General features: G+C 47.5%; 1 protein-coding gene and 1 long non-coding RNA gene across 2 annotated transcripts in view; both read right to left on the bottom strand.

Moving 5' to 3' along the window:
• The window catches only part of Mink (Mitotic spindle and nuclear protein), a 258,962-nt gene that overhangs the window by 222,522 nt on the left and 22,807 nt on the right, over window positions 1–13,633 (bottom strand). The window lies entirely within an intron of this gene.
• LOC144105088 (uncharacterized) lies at window positions 1,584–5,381 on the bottom strand. Its single transcript, XR_013308702.1, has 3 exons — window positions 5,304–5,381; window positions 4,123–4,347; window positions 1,584–1,667 (listed from the first exon to the last, which is right to left on the bottom strand). It is a non-coding gene; the product is annotated as an uncharacterized LOC144105088 (long non-coding RNA).

The raw sequence follows: 13,633 nt of genomic DNA on the forward strand, positions 1-13,633 counted from the left end.
ATCCGTCCAATTAACCCGGCCTTGTGCGAGCTGCATCCACATAATCCCCGCAAAATTCCTAACCTTATCCTGCCACCTGTCTTTCTGCAGCCCCGTCCTACACTTCCCTTCCCTTTGAATTCAGACCGTTACCCTTGCCTTCACATCACATGCCCTGCCCATTTCTTCTCGAGTGCAACTATATTATCAGAACCGTACGTTTGTTCACTAACCCACTCTGCACGTTTGATGTCTCTTAACGTTATACCTATCATTTCCCTTTCCATAGCTTTTGGCGTTGATCTCAATTTAAGCTGAACCCTTTTCATTGCCCATCACTTTATGCCCCATACGCGAGTACCAGTAAGATAGAGCTGTCATGTGCTTTCCTCTTAAGTGATACTGCTGACTTGCCATTCATGATCTCAGAGTATGAGCCAAATGCACTCCATCCCAATCTGATCAGTCTAGTGATTTCGATTTCATGATCTGGATCTGGGGACACTACCTGCCCTATGTAGACGTATTCCCTTACCCCTTCCAGTGCCTCGCTACCTATCGTAAACTGCTGTTCCCTTCGGAGGCTGTTAAACATTAACGTTACATTAGAAAATCATAGATTCCTCAGGTATTCTCCACAGAAAGGGGTTCACCATGGCTAACTCGGATTAAGCGCGACATCACGAAAGTCACAAAATGGCTGAAAAGCCTCTTTTAAAGGCATCTGCAGCTTTTTCTTGGCTTGTAAACAACTACACTGCATTATATATATGCGCTATGAAGAAACAGAAGCAGAAGAAGCAGAAGCAGAAGAAGAAACAGAAGCAGAAGAAGAAGCAGAAGAAGAAGAAGAAGAAGAAGAAGAAGAAGAAGAAGAAGAAGAAGAAGAAGGTGAAGAAGAAGAAGAAGAAAAAGAAGAAGAAGAAGAAGGGCATCATCCTAGCCGCACAGCCATCGCTCAGAGCGAGCGCCTGGTGACCTGAACACACGAGAGACTCGGTCGCCGCCGTGGTTTCGCCACCGCCTGAGCGTTAACCTAAGCCCCCGTTACATTTGGTGGAGGTGCGGGGTAACAAAACAACGCCATGACGACGGTCAGCTTGATCCGGATTTCCCACCCGGTTCACTCGTCTAGCTCTGGATCCCTTCCACTGCCCCTGGCCTATCAAAGAAACTTCTTTCGAAATACATGGCCCCTACTGCGTCCTGGAGCGCACATCCTCCGTGAACTATCTTGTGAGCCACGTGAGCCCCTCCCACCGTCTGCAATCTCCGCCGACATGATGGCGAGGCTGTGCATGTCCAACGACTGAAGCCGTACTATGACCCGGTTGTGTTGTCGGCACCATGGGTCGCACCAGAATGGCTCCTTTTCTCTCTGGGGCCATTGTGAAGAAGGGCATCATCCTAGCCGCACTGTCATCACTCAGAGCGAGCGCATGCTGACCTGAAGAGACGAGAGTCTGTCGCCGCCGTGGTTTCGCCGCCGCCTGAGTATTAACCTAAGTCCCCGTTATAGCGCCTACAGTCTACACTTAAGCAAATTTTGATAAATGCACAAAACTTAATACGGAAAAAAGACTTACCCATTTTTGGCGAAACCCAATCCTTGTCACTAGAGTCTGCAGACTCCAAGTGTGAAGTCTGTTCGGCTAGTGCCATTTTTTCGCAGGCTTTCAAATAGGAGACTAGGTTGTAGGAGATACAAGGCAGCAAAATTAGGCATGGAAAGCATCAAGGGGTATACTTAAGTAACACTTGTGGCACACTAAACCTAATACCAACACTGCTGGTTTCCAACACAGCTTGCCTCGCAGAAACTCATGACTTACAGAAACCGGAATTTGTCAGTAATTTGAGTTCAGGACTCAGGCAATAAACAAATTTTTGAAAACTGCAGACTCTCTCTCTCTTTGTAAAGTATTCTCCATGCCTACAACTCCATTGAGAATGCGCTCCCAGTAGGTGACTTGTTGCATTATTAACATTTCAATCAAAAGGGACGAAAGAAATAACATTTGGGTATATGGCACTGTGGGTGATACTTCTGAGCAACTAGCCTGCGGTTTGTAATGAATAAAAAGGTGGTTTCCTGGATTCTAAACTAGGCAGAAAGTTTGGTAACAGGCAATCTGCAATAGGTACATGCAAAATAGAAAAGTGCAAATGAACATAGAAAGCTTCGATACCTCGACTACTCTCTCTTTTGCTGATAAAATGAAAAAACCCCTACAAATGAATTAATAACCAGCTAACTACATTATTATGATATCAGGGGTTACAGTGCCATTTGTTAACTGCATCTGAAGTTCACTTCGGTCTTCCTTCCCAATTACATATCCAAGACATGGTGATGTGGATTTGAACTTAATGTAGTCCAAATTGTGTGCCTTATTTTTTGTCATGTACAAGACATCACGATGTGGATATTAACTTAATCCAGCCCAATTTTTGTGGGATATTTTTTATTGTCATGAACAAACAGCCACAAATTCATCACGAAAAAGCAAGCAATTCTTGTTCCAGCTTAACAATATTAAATGGGTTGAATTTCCAAGGCTCAAATGCAATAATATTGCTTACTTGAAATCTAAGACATAGGCATCTTGTTTTTTCAGATCGTAGTTTCGGCTGTGGCTAAAAATACATCCTACAGATCCAGCACATTCATATTTAAGACACGTCTATGCGATCTGAAAGCTCAGGCTAAAGGCATGCCAGATGCACCCAGTAACCCAGTACATTTTTTTTCTTCAGGACACAGTGAGACTGATTCGATCCTATCTGTTTTCTCTCAAAGAATTGACCCTACAATATTTTCCTAGCAGTTTTGACTATATGACGCGGTTGCGTTAGCACCCCTAATCCAGTATGAGTTGCAGCAAAGAAAAGAAGTTGATACGCTTTGGTAGCATGAGTGGTGGCACCACTTCTTAGATATGCCCTGGGCATTTAATTCTCGCATATGTGCTCGATTTTAGCCTAAATGTCCTCCTAGCTGCTTCTTTCATTGCGGCAGTTATATCTCTGATTTGAGAATATTTACCTCCTACCCGGAATGAAGCTACTGGTGTTGAGTATGCAAGCTTCGAGTGCTACGCGTCCTCTTGCACTTGCACGACAAACGCCTGGTTACCTGATGTAGAGCTTGCCGTTCACTGTTAGTTGCAATGGGATAAATGCAGAAACACTCCTGGTTACCCCCATGCAATCATGATGTGCTTGTTTTTGCGCGTGTTTACACTTCAAGAAGGCGACTACTGCTCTGCGATATCTTCAACATTTATGGTGTCTTCGACTGGTCGGTTTAGATCGCTCTAGAGCGCTCTGAGAGGCGACCGCACATTCGGCTGGTCGAAACATTCGGCTGGTTCTTTTTGAGCGCACGCCTCCAGCTCAGAGCGCTCTGACGCGCTCCGAGAAAAAAGTCGGAGCGGCTCCGAGATGAGTCCACGTGACAGAGCCACTTGCGCTATTTCGCAAAAGCGGTGCGAGGCCTCGGCGTCCCCTGCGCGTAGGCAGAAGCAAGTGTAGGCTTTTTACGCAGTAGTAGCATCCTTGCTGTGTTGTGTTTAGCGGGTGCCGCGCTGTGTGAGGCAAAATGTCCAAAAGATGCCGGATAACTACGCTAGGAACGCGGCCTGTGTTGCTGTCGCATGACAACAGCGATTCCAGCAGCAGCTCAGACGAGGACGACAGTGCTTTCCACAAGGCGAGGTTCGAAAAATGAGCGTCCCTTGGGACGTAAAGCTGGCGTAGCGATCGATACAGGCTAAGCGGCGACCGCGATGCAAACTGTGTGCAGCCACGTGCGGCTAAAGGTAATCAAGGGACCTTACGTGCGGCTACTGTTGACACCAGCAGCGGTGCCGCGTAGTGGCTCCGGAAGTTGCGTCCCCCTTCTGCCCCTGCGCTTCCCCTCTAAAAACCCGCTTACCATTCGACTTGACTAGTCTCACTATGCGCTCAGAGCGAGAGTGGCTCCCACTCTGCCAGATTCTAACCGGATCGCGAGATCGACCAGTTGAAGACACCATTATTGAAGTCCATAACTTAACTTTTTTCTTCAACTCTGTGACTAGGGAAGAAAAAAAACTGAAAAAGAATGTTGTGAGTTTCTCGAAAGCAAATCTCTTTTCCTACCTCCATATTCCAACACCCTACAAGGGCATCGCTGCCAGTCCAGTAGTGGCTCTACCCTCTTCCTCGCCATCTCCTCAATGGCAGACTGTAGTGCCTTGAGGTGGCCCCAAGCATCTCAGTCTTGACTTCGTCAGTCAGTTAGTCGGCACTGCACCGACTGAATCCATTTCTTTCGTGAACGCTACCACGCAGAAAAGGTACTGCGGGTTTGACCTCTTCCTTTTTCTGAAACGCAATGATGCAAGGTAGAGCCATAAGTATGTAGAGCAAGCTTATGCTTGACTCGTTCCACACTGCTCTTGTCGACACTCGCGAAACTTTTACACGCGTATGGCGTATTCACACTCGCTAAAAAATTACGTTCTCGACAGGGATACTATGGTCCAGCATGACTACTAGGCTTCAAAATAGGGGTTATGGGGGCTTAACGTCCCAAAGCGACTCAGGCTATGAGGGACGCTGTAGTGAAGGGCTCCGGAAATTTCGGCCACGTGGGGTACTTTAACGTGCACTGACATCGCACAGTACACGGGCCTCTAGAATTTCGCCTCCATCGAAATTCAGCTGCCACGGCCGGGATCGAACCCGCGTCTTTCGGGTCAGCAGCCGAGCGCCATAACCACTGAGCCACCGCGGCGAAATTCTGAGAAAAAAAAATGCGAAGCCATATTGCCTATATGCAAACATTCCTTGCATTACCAGCAAACCATGTAAAACGTCTAAGTAGCCGCTTAACATTTGACGTGAAACCCACAGCGATCCTGGACCAACGTCGTGAATGCCGTTCCAAAGACTTCCAACTGCTCAGAGATCAGTTATCGTTGCTCTCGACAAATGTAGAAAACGGCCAACCGCTTCAAAGCAAAACGCGGCACTACTGTGGCAATATACCGCGTTGTCAGAGCCCACGGTTGACAGCAAGGCGGTGGTCACATGTTAGGATTGTCAGCATGCAAACAACGCTAGTCATAATGCACCCGAGAAGTGCAAGAGAGATTTATGTATAACTACAAATTGCACACAAGCTGATAGTTTAACCACGTGAGCCAGGCACTCGAGCGCAGCGGCGCAGCTCCATTGCAGCCTTTATATACATACATATGCGTGTTAACCCATTTCCAAGTGTGGCATCCCCAGGGGCTACTGAAAACCAACGCTAGGACTAACAAAAATTTACTTACCTGCCTTAGAGAGCAGTCTTCCACAAAATGGATGATAAAGCTGACAAAGCTGGCGCTTCACGCTTGACTGCACGCACTGCACGCACCAATACAAGCTCCAACACGGGCACGGCGAGCACACGGGCAAGAAATTTCAAATACGAGCCGTGTTTTTACGCGTCACTGCGCTCAGTAGTCCGGGCCAGAAGTTCCGGTTTGTTTCCTTACCGCTGGACACTGAAGACCAAACGGTTGCCAGCAGAATTCCTTTGGCATCTAGTTTTCCATCAGTATTTTAATTTATCGGCATAAAGTGACGCAAAATGTTCTGTACAAATTTCTCAGCAAGGTATTTATCCCCGTCATTATTCGGGTTATATTCTGCCACGGAATGACACTGGCGCTTCGGTCTTCCAACCTTTTATATGTGAATAGATGATATGTTTACTCTTTTTAAACAGAGCAGTCGCTGGCGCCACCATGACTTCACTGTATGATGACCATTCTCTGAAATCATTTTTAATGCTTTCTTTCTTAATCTGGATGACCATTGTCATGAAATCCTATGATGATATTAGTTATTTGCTGGCGTCTAAGGTTTCTTGGCCTGGTAGTGGTGGCTTATCAAAGCAACACCAAATAGAAGGAAAGAATGTGTCTGGCTGCGGCATTGAGTGCAGACACCAAATTTTGGCTGCATATTTTCTTCTTGTTAGTGATGCGCAAGACATTTTAGCGATGTAGTAAACCAAAATGACGAAGACGTGATTACACCGCAGTCTTTTCATTCCTAGCATCACCAGTACTCATCTTGGACGACGTACACTTGTTTTCACCACTCCGCTGTTGAAATCGAAACATATGAATGGCGAGTAGAACTTTCTGACGGGCTAGTTGGTACATCTCTATTAAACAGCGTGCGCTAACAGGATGTACACTGGAAACTTGGGGACAACTTGCGCTTCTTTCCTCTGTCTCCAAGTTTCCTGTGTACGTCCTGTTAGCGCACTCGGTTTAATAATGAATGGCGAATGCCAAATGGTGTTCAGTGTATAGTAATTTGCTTCACGCATCATTTCAAAGAATGAAACACGCAATTAAAAGCTCTCTCTCTATTATCATCATCAGCCTGACTACACCCACTGCAAAGGCCTCTCCAATTAAACCTGTACTTTGCCGGCCGCGCCCACCCTATTCCTGCAAATTTCTTAACCTCATCCGCCCACCTAACCTTCTGCCGCCCCCTGTTACGCTTACTTTTTCTTGGAATCCACTCCGTTACCCTTAAGGACCAGCGGTTATCTTGCCTGCGCATTAAATCCCCTGCCCAAGCCCATTTCATCCTCTCGATTTCGACTAGGATATCAATAATCTGCGTTTGTTCCCTCACCTACATTGCCGCTTCCGGTCTCATAACGTTACACCTATCATTGTTTACATGTTTCGAACAAATATAACCAGCAGAAGGACGCAGACAGACACACGGCACGACACTGGTCGTCCTGTGCGCTGCTCTCCGTGCGATTTTTTTTTTATCTTGTCTTTAAAAAAGCTCTCTATATATTCCTTTAAACAAACGAACTACTGCCTATAGTGTACTACCATGGTCAGGGAAAGAACGAGAAGTAGACCAGTGATACGAAAATTGCTTTTTCAGGAAAGGAAAGCTCAGTATCTGTCTCAATTCTACGTGGACACTTGAACCGCGATGTAAGGGAAGAGAGGAAGGTGGAAGTGAGAGAGGCGCCGTAGTGGAGGGCTCTGGAATAATTTCGACCACCTGCGGACGTTCTTCAAGGACTGATGCCGTTTTGTGTTTCGCCTTCATCGAAACACAACCGCCGTGGTCGGGCTGGAACCTGGGTACTCTGGTCAGTAGCCCAGCGTCAGCCACCGCGGCGGTGCAAGTAGACCCAGACCGGCGGTGCAAGAACAGCAGACCGTATAGTGATACTGATCTGGCTGGCATCGACATACCAAAGCGTCTCAATAAAATATATGTTCAGTCATACCTTCCGGGGCATATTTTTGTTCATATATCTGTGCGCTCTGAAGGCACCTTAGTTCCAATCAAACAATAGGTACTGACTTTCAAATCGTGATTTCTTGCTATAGCTTCGCTGCCGTGCAGCCGAGCACAACCTACGGTGGTCGGCTGCATATATATAAAGAGGCGACACCAGGCCCTTATGAGTTCGCGCCTTAGGCCATGTTCCACATATTGCAAGTTGTACAAATGTGACCACACTGTGCATTCGGTGTTCGGAAACTTAACAAAGAAGAATGAAAGACAGTGAATTAGCTATATATAGCCAACCATTCTTGTGCTATAAATGTTCAACAACATATAAGAGTCCAGGTTCAGTGCATGCATTGGTGGGATGAACGAATATTGTGCACAAAACTGCCGTAACGTGGGAGAAACACAGAGAAGCACAAAACACATTCCTGTGTTTAAGCTCTCGTCATCTTAGTGTTTTGAGTTAAAAAATTTTGTAACAGTCGAGGTGGAAATGGAAAAAATATTTTCGTGTGAATGTTAATTGTCTGTACACAGTAATCTTGAGAAGACGTTCAGTAATCACCGAGCGCCGTGTAGAAAAGCGAAAGTAGACGGATTCCAGCGTCCAAATATCGACTGTCCATGCACATTTAAGGATCTTCCGACCTCATTTCGGGGATGTACTTTTCACGCGTTTACATCGTTTTTGATCCAATCAGTCACAGAAAACCTGCTTCAAACACAAAACTTAAATACCTGAAGAGCTGCGATCAAATTTAGCATTGCCGAGTACCGTAATCGTCGGTCAGTTTCTGGTCGCCAGAAAACGTCATGGAGGGGCTTTAAACACATGTATCACTGAAGAACTTTAAGTAGCCTACAATTTGCGATTTACTTATTGAACGTGATCTGAATTTTGCTCTAATTGTGAGCATAAACAATGCACGTTTTGTCTGGATCCCAGCACTGTGAATATTTGCCAGCTTTCTCCTCTAGTAACCCAGATACAGTCATGGTGGAAGAAAATATTTAGTAGTAGTAGCTCCATTAACTTAATGGAAGTGATCACTAACGTCTCTTGTCATCATGTTTGACGAAAACATTCCAAAAGCTGAATTTAATTGTGTCGCTTTACCTTCGCTTCCCAGGTACCTCAGTCCACCCACGCGTACTTCCACCACTTCCGCTTCTACCACTTTCTTTTTTCGCGCAAGCCGATGACCGCTGAGCCGGCGGAGCAGTAGAGCCGTTTGACTAACCTACCTTCGAAGAGCTCCAGCTCGTTGCGCACTCCGGTTGAGTCTTCTCGATCGCACTTGTTCTCATTTGGAATGGCCAGTAAGTGGCAGAAATACCGGCGGCTGAACCGGGAGGTCAGCGAATTTTTACCGCGACATTTTCTCCCCCACCGAGGGTGACCTTGGGCCTTCCACGACGGCACGCGAAGACAAAGAAATCGATGCCGACAATGCGGGCACACGCAGAAGACCCAAAGAATGCTCTGAAGCATCCGCAGGACGAATCGGCTTTTCTGAATGCTCTCACTTGCCAGCCGATTCTGAAGAAAGTGCCAAATATTTGTGTTCGTCCGAGGAGGATCCGTCTATCGCGCAAGAAAGCACAGAAGCAAGCCCCTCTACGACAGATGCTGCACGAGAGCTAGCGGACATAGCTCGGAAGCATTCACTCACCTATTCGCCAGTCAATGACCTCGGTCTGCTTTTGCGTCGCCTTGTCCATCTGCTACCTCGTGACGCTCGCACGTTACTGACGACTGAGCGAAAAGCTGATGTTCTTATCGACTACGGGCATTTTGGCCTACGAAGTCAAATGATTGAAAGAGTGAAGAACGGTCTTCGCGATGTTGCAGGTAATAACGTTGAACTCCACGTGAACATCGACGGATTGCCGATATTCAAGAGCTCTTCGCTGGGCTTCTGGGTTTTTTTTGTGTTCAGTGGCGAATGCAGTTGACAGCCGACCATTTGGTGTTTCTATCTATTGTGGCAAAAAAGAACCCTACAAATATTGAATAATTTTTGCGACCATCTTTATAAGAAATGAAAAGTCTGGAAGCTTCTGGTGTCATCATCAAAGATGTATGCCACAGTGTTTCACTTGCTGCAGTGATCTGTGATGCGCCAGCTTGTTCGTATGTCAAATGCACCAACTGGTACTGGTTATTACGGTTGTGACCGCTGCAGACAGAAAGGAGAAAGAATTGAGCACAGGCAAACATTCCCCATGTCTGCTGCTTTCAGGTATCGAATCGCAGAGATGATTCTTTCCGCGCAATGGCCGACGCTGGCCACCACCACGCTGCAAGTGCACTTTTGGAGTTGCATGTGGACGTGGTAAACACTTTCCGGCGGATTACATGCGCACGGCGTGCTTGGGAGTGGTCCTCAATTTGCTGCAGACGTGGACATCGGACCATTGCCGCATCGTCTCGGCGCACAGCAGCAGAGCATTATGAGTGCAAGACTGCCTCAAACAAGTCTGCCGTCAAAATTTGCTTGGCCACCCAGAGGCCTTGATGAATTGGACCGATGGAAGGCAGTGGAGTTTAGGTCCTTCCTTCTCTACACTGGCCCTGTGGTGCTACGGGGTTTGCTGGACGACAACCAATACAAACACTTCCTGTGCCTTCATGTGACGATGTGCATTCTGCTCAGTGATGTTCTTGCGACATAGATGAACAAGTTTGCCTCAGATCTCCTGAAGTATTTTTCACAGCAGTGTGGTGTTCTTTATGGACCTGAGTTTCTGATCTACAATGTACACATGCTGTGTCAGATTGCAGATGACGCCTTGATTTATGGTCTGATGGACAATGTTAGTGCCTTCCGGTTTGAGAACTGTTTGGGGTGAGTTAAACGGTTGTTGTGCACCAGCAGAAAGCAACTTGGACAGGTGAGCCGTAGATTGTCCGAATCGGCTTATTCACTGAGGGAACTCCCACCGACTGTGCGCTCGACAGATGTATCATCCTTGAAAGGAGGTGTGAAGGACTTGTGTTGCTTACTAAGCAATGGCAGCGTTCTCAGTGTGACAGAGGTGTCTCAGAAGTTTCTTCTTGGCCATGAGTTTCTTCATGCAAGAAACTTCTATGCTCCGCTTCCATCAGAACAGCTCAAGATTTTCCGCACAGAGCATGCTTCACATGAGATAAGGATGTGGCCTGTGGGTTCATTCCACTTGAAATGTGTGAAAGTTGTGTGGAAGACTTGGTTTGTTTTGTTTCCCCTCCTTCATCATAAGTAATAGCTAGGACTATATTACAGTTTATCGTGAGCATTGTGTTCCATCTTCATAGCCAGCAGAAGTCTATCATGGTAGAAGTGTATTCTCAGTGTTATTTTTCCGCTCCATTATCATATTTAGCAGAAGTGTATCTTTACTTAGTGTATCATAGGTAGTAGCTGTGTACTTTGAGCGTTGTTATATCATATCTGTATTATCTGAGTGTTTTGCATAACTGAGTGTTGGGGGTTGCAGGCAGTAAAAATAGCATTTATTGTTCTGTTCAAACAAAATTCTTTTGTGTATTGTTGGGACCTGCCCTGCAGCCCTCATGTTTGTTTTCCCGCGAGGCACCGTGCAGCGGCAGTCTCACCTGGAGGATGAAATCATTCTCTTGTCAGTTACATTAACTGGCAAGAGAGGGCGCCAGCGACGCTGCGCGGGAGACTGCCGAAGCCAGCGCGCGGGAGAGGGGGCTTCGGCTGGGATCGTCGGCGCGAGCGGACGTGCCGCTCGCGGCTCAGCTCTTCCCCGGTGGGGCGAGGAAGCGGCGGTGAGACTGGCTCCCGTACTCGTCCCGCCCAGGGGCGCGGAGGATCCCTTGCCCTAGCGCGGGCGAACATTCGCTCGGAACCTTGCTGGTGAGTCGGACGACCTTATTCATTAGCGTACCTTGTTGCTAGCTGGCATTATTGTTTCTGTAGCAATAAATGCCTGTTTGTGTTAGCCAATGTGTCCTTCCTTTGTTCCCTCAGAGGAAGGCCCGCCGTGGTTGGCGTGTTATCGGTAGCGTAGGCAATCACGGGGTGGGGTCCGGGCGGCTTGAACCGTGTCAGCCGCGATTGAGTTGGGAGAACGTACTTATCTCCCCAAGTCAAACCCCACAGTATCTTCATGAGTTGCAGTGATAATGGTGGAGTGCACATGTTACCTATGCTCTTTCGGTTGAAGACACGTGCTTCATGTCTTTCTAATGTCTACTGAACTGGTGACGTCTTCTGGTTACTGTTCAAAGATAGGCTGTCTCGGTCTGGCCCACAAATGTGTGGTTGAGGTGAACACACTGATGGGCTGTAGAGGAAAAAACTACAACTTCAGACAGGGCGTAAGACCACTTCTCAGTCTTGCGTTCTGTCTGAAGTTGCGGTTTCTTTGTCCTCTACATCATGTCTGACCAAGTGGCCCAAAACTTCCCCTTGTGAGACGTCGGTCAGCTGCATAGCAAACTGAGAGGCGACACGCTGTGTAATATGGGCTGTCTGCTTAGTGTTAACCGCGGTTGCAGGCCCATGCGCATGGCACGTTGCTTCGCTCGAATTGCAGCACAGCCGATGCATTGTTGGTGTAGCTGGGACCATCTATGAAGGTTTCTCGTGCGAGAAATAAAAGCCCTCCTCTCTTAGGGTTGTTATCTCTATCTCCAAAGCTTTAGGTACACAGCCCTAATATGTCTTGCTTCTGCTATTAGTTGACAGCATCAGTTTGCACAAAATCGGTGTTCAATACCCCTTGTCTGGGTTGCCAATGCCCATTGTGTTACTACTTTACTGTGATAGTGCCTCCTTATCTATTACAAGTGATGCTGCATGATTTTCCCTCTCACTTTATGTGCTACGTGAATGAAGTGTTTTGGTGGTGCGCGTTTCCGCTTTTCGTACTCGGTGCATTTGTGCTTATTGCAGGCTCTGTGTTCATTGCCTGTGCACTCTGTCAGGGTCGTCACTGTCATTCGCCACTTAACATTGTTGGTGGAGGAGCCGGGTGTACGATTGCGCCATGAAGCTTCAAGTAGTCAGACCGGCACAGTGTCACATAGGATGGCTAGTGCTCCTTTCGTAGTCATGGTGTCACCCTGATACCCCAGTATGTTTGGAATTGTTGACACGGATGTTGATGACTCGCTGTGCTCATACGTGCCAGTCATCATCTATAACATGTGGGACCCTACTCTGATGCCGGAGAATGTCATCTTTTACCTTACCGGCACTGCCAGGGTGTAATATGAAACTCACGAGAATGAGCCCATGAGCCGGGACACCTGTGAGGAAAAACTACGCATATTATTTGCAAGACCTGATGCTTGGAAGGTAACCTCGAAACAACAGCTTTCGTCGCGTGCCCAGTCCGCCACAGAGGGCTACATACCTATATTCTGGATGTCCTGGCACTTCGCCACAAAGTGGACGTTGCTTTGACTGAATCAGACAACGTGGGCTGCAATGACATTGTGGATGATGCTTTTCATTTGCTTGTCTGCAAAGACTGCACTATCATTGACACCATCAAGGAGTGCCATCGCTTCGAGCAAATTGAAAGCGGCTGTACTTCGCAGCTGTTTTCTCGGCTTCCTAACACAGCAGTAACCTCTTCCTCTGAGGACCAGCAGCTACCACCACGTCCACTCTCTGTGCCTGCCCTCGCAGACGCAGTCGCAAGGATTGTGTGATTTTTAATTAGAGGCCTTTGTGCCTATCCCAGTCGTATGCCTCGGCCTATCGTGTTGTTCATCCAGGCATTCGTGTAGCAAGAAGCTGCCAACTGGAACCTCAATCCGGCAGTGTGTGTGCTCTTGGTAGACCAGCTTGCACTGAGGTTCCAACCACCAGTACCTACCCCCCCCCCCCCCCCCCTGTTTCTTCGGAATCCCGCAGACAACCGACCAAACCGCTTTCACTACTCTCACATAGGCTAGATTGCTCGGCACTGCTGCAGCCCCTAGTCGCATCCCCACGGCAACTCCAGTATTCGTGCTCTATGCCTTTCACCTCCCCACAGTGCCTTCACCTCTAGCTCCCGCCCAGACCTTTCCTGCCGCTTCTCATCACAAGCTCCACCACAAACCTCAGAGGCATACCTCTCACCAATTTTTCCTCTTGTCGCTTCTAGGCTGTTGCTCTCAATCCCCACAGTCGCTTCATCTCGCTCCGATCTGGAAAACTACTTGATGCAGCCGCCAGATGTGACACTGCATATATGCTTTCATCGACACTGGCATGCATGAGTCTGTGATGAGCTCCAATTTTCACCCATGCCATCGCAATGTCGTTATTTCTGGGACATCTTGTCTATGCATTGTGGATACTGGCACACTTGTTGCTGACGGCCA

This window comes from Amblyomma americanum, chromosome 1, assembly GCF_052857255.1.
Source record: "Amblyomma americanum isolate KBUSLIRL-KWMA chromosome 1, ASM5285725v1, whole genome shotgun sequence".
NCBI lineage: Eukaryota > Metazoa > Arthropoda > Arachnida > Ixodida > Ixodidae > Amblyomma > Amblyomma americanum.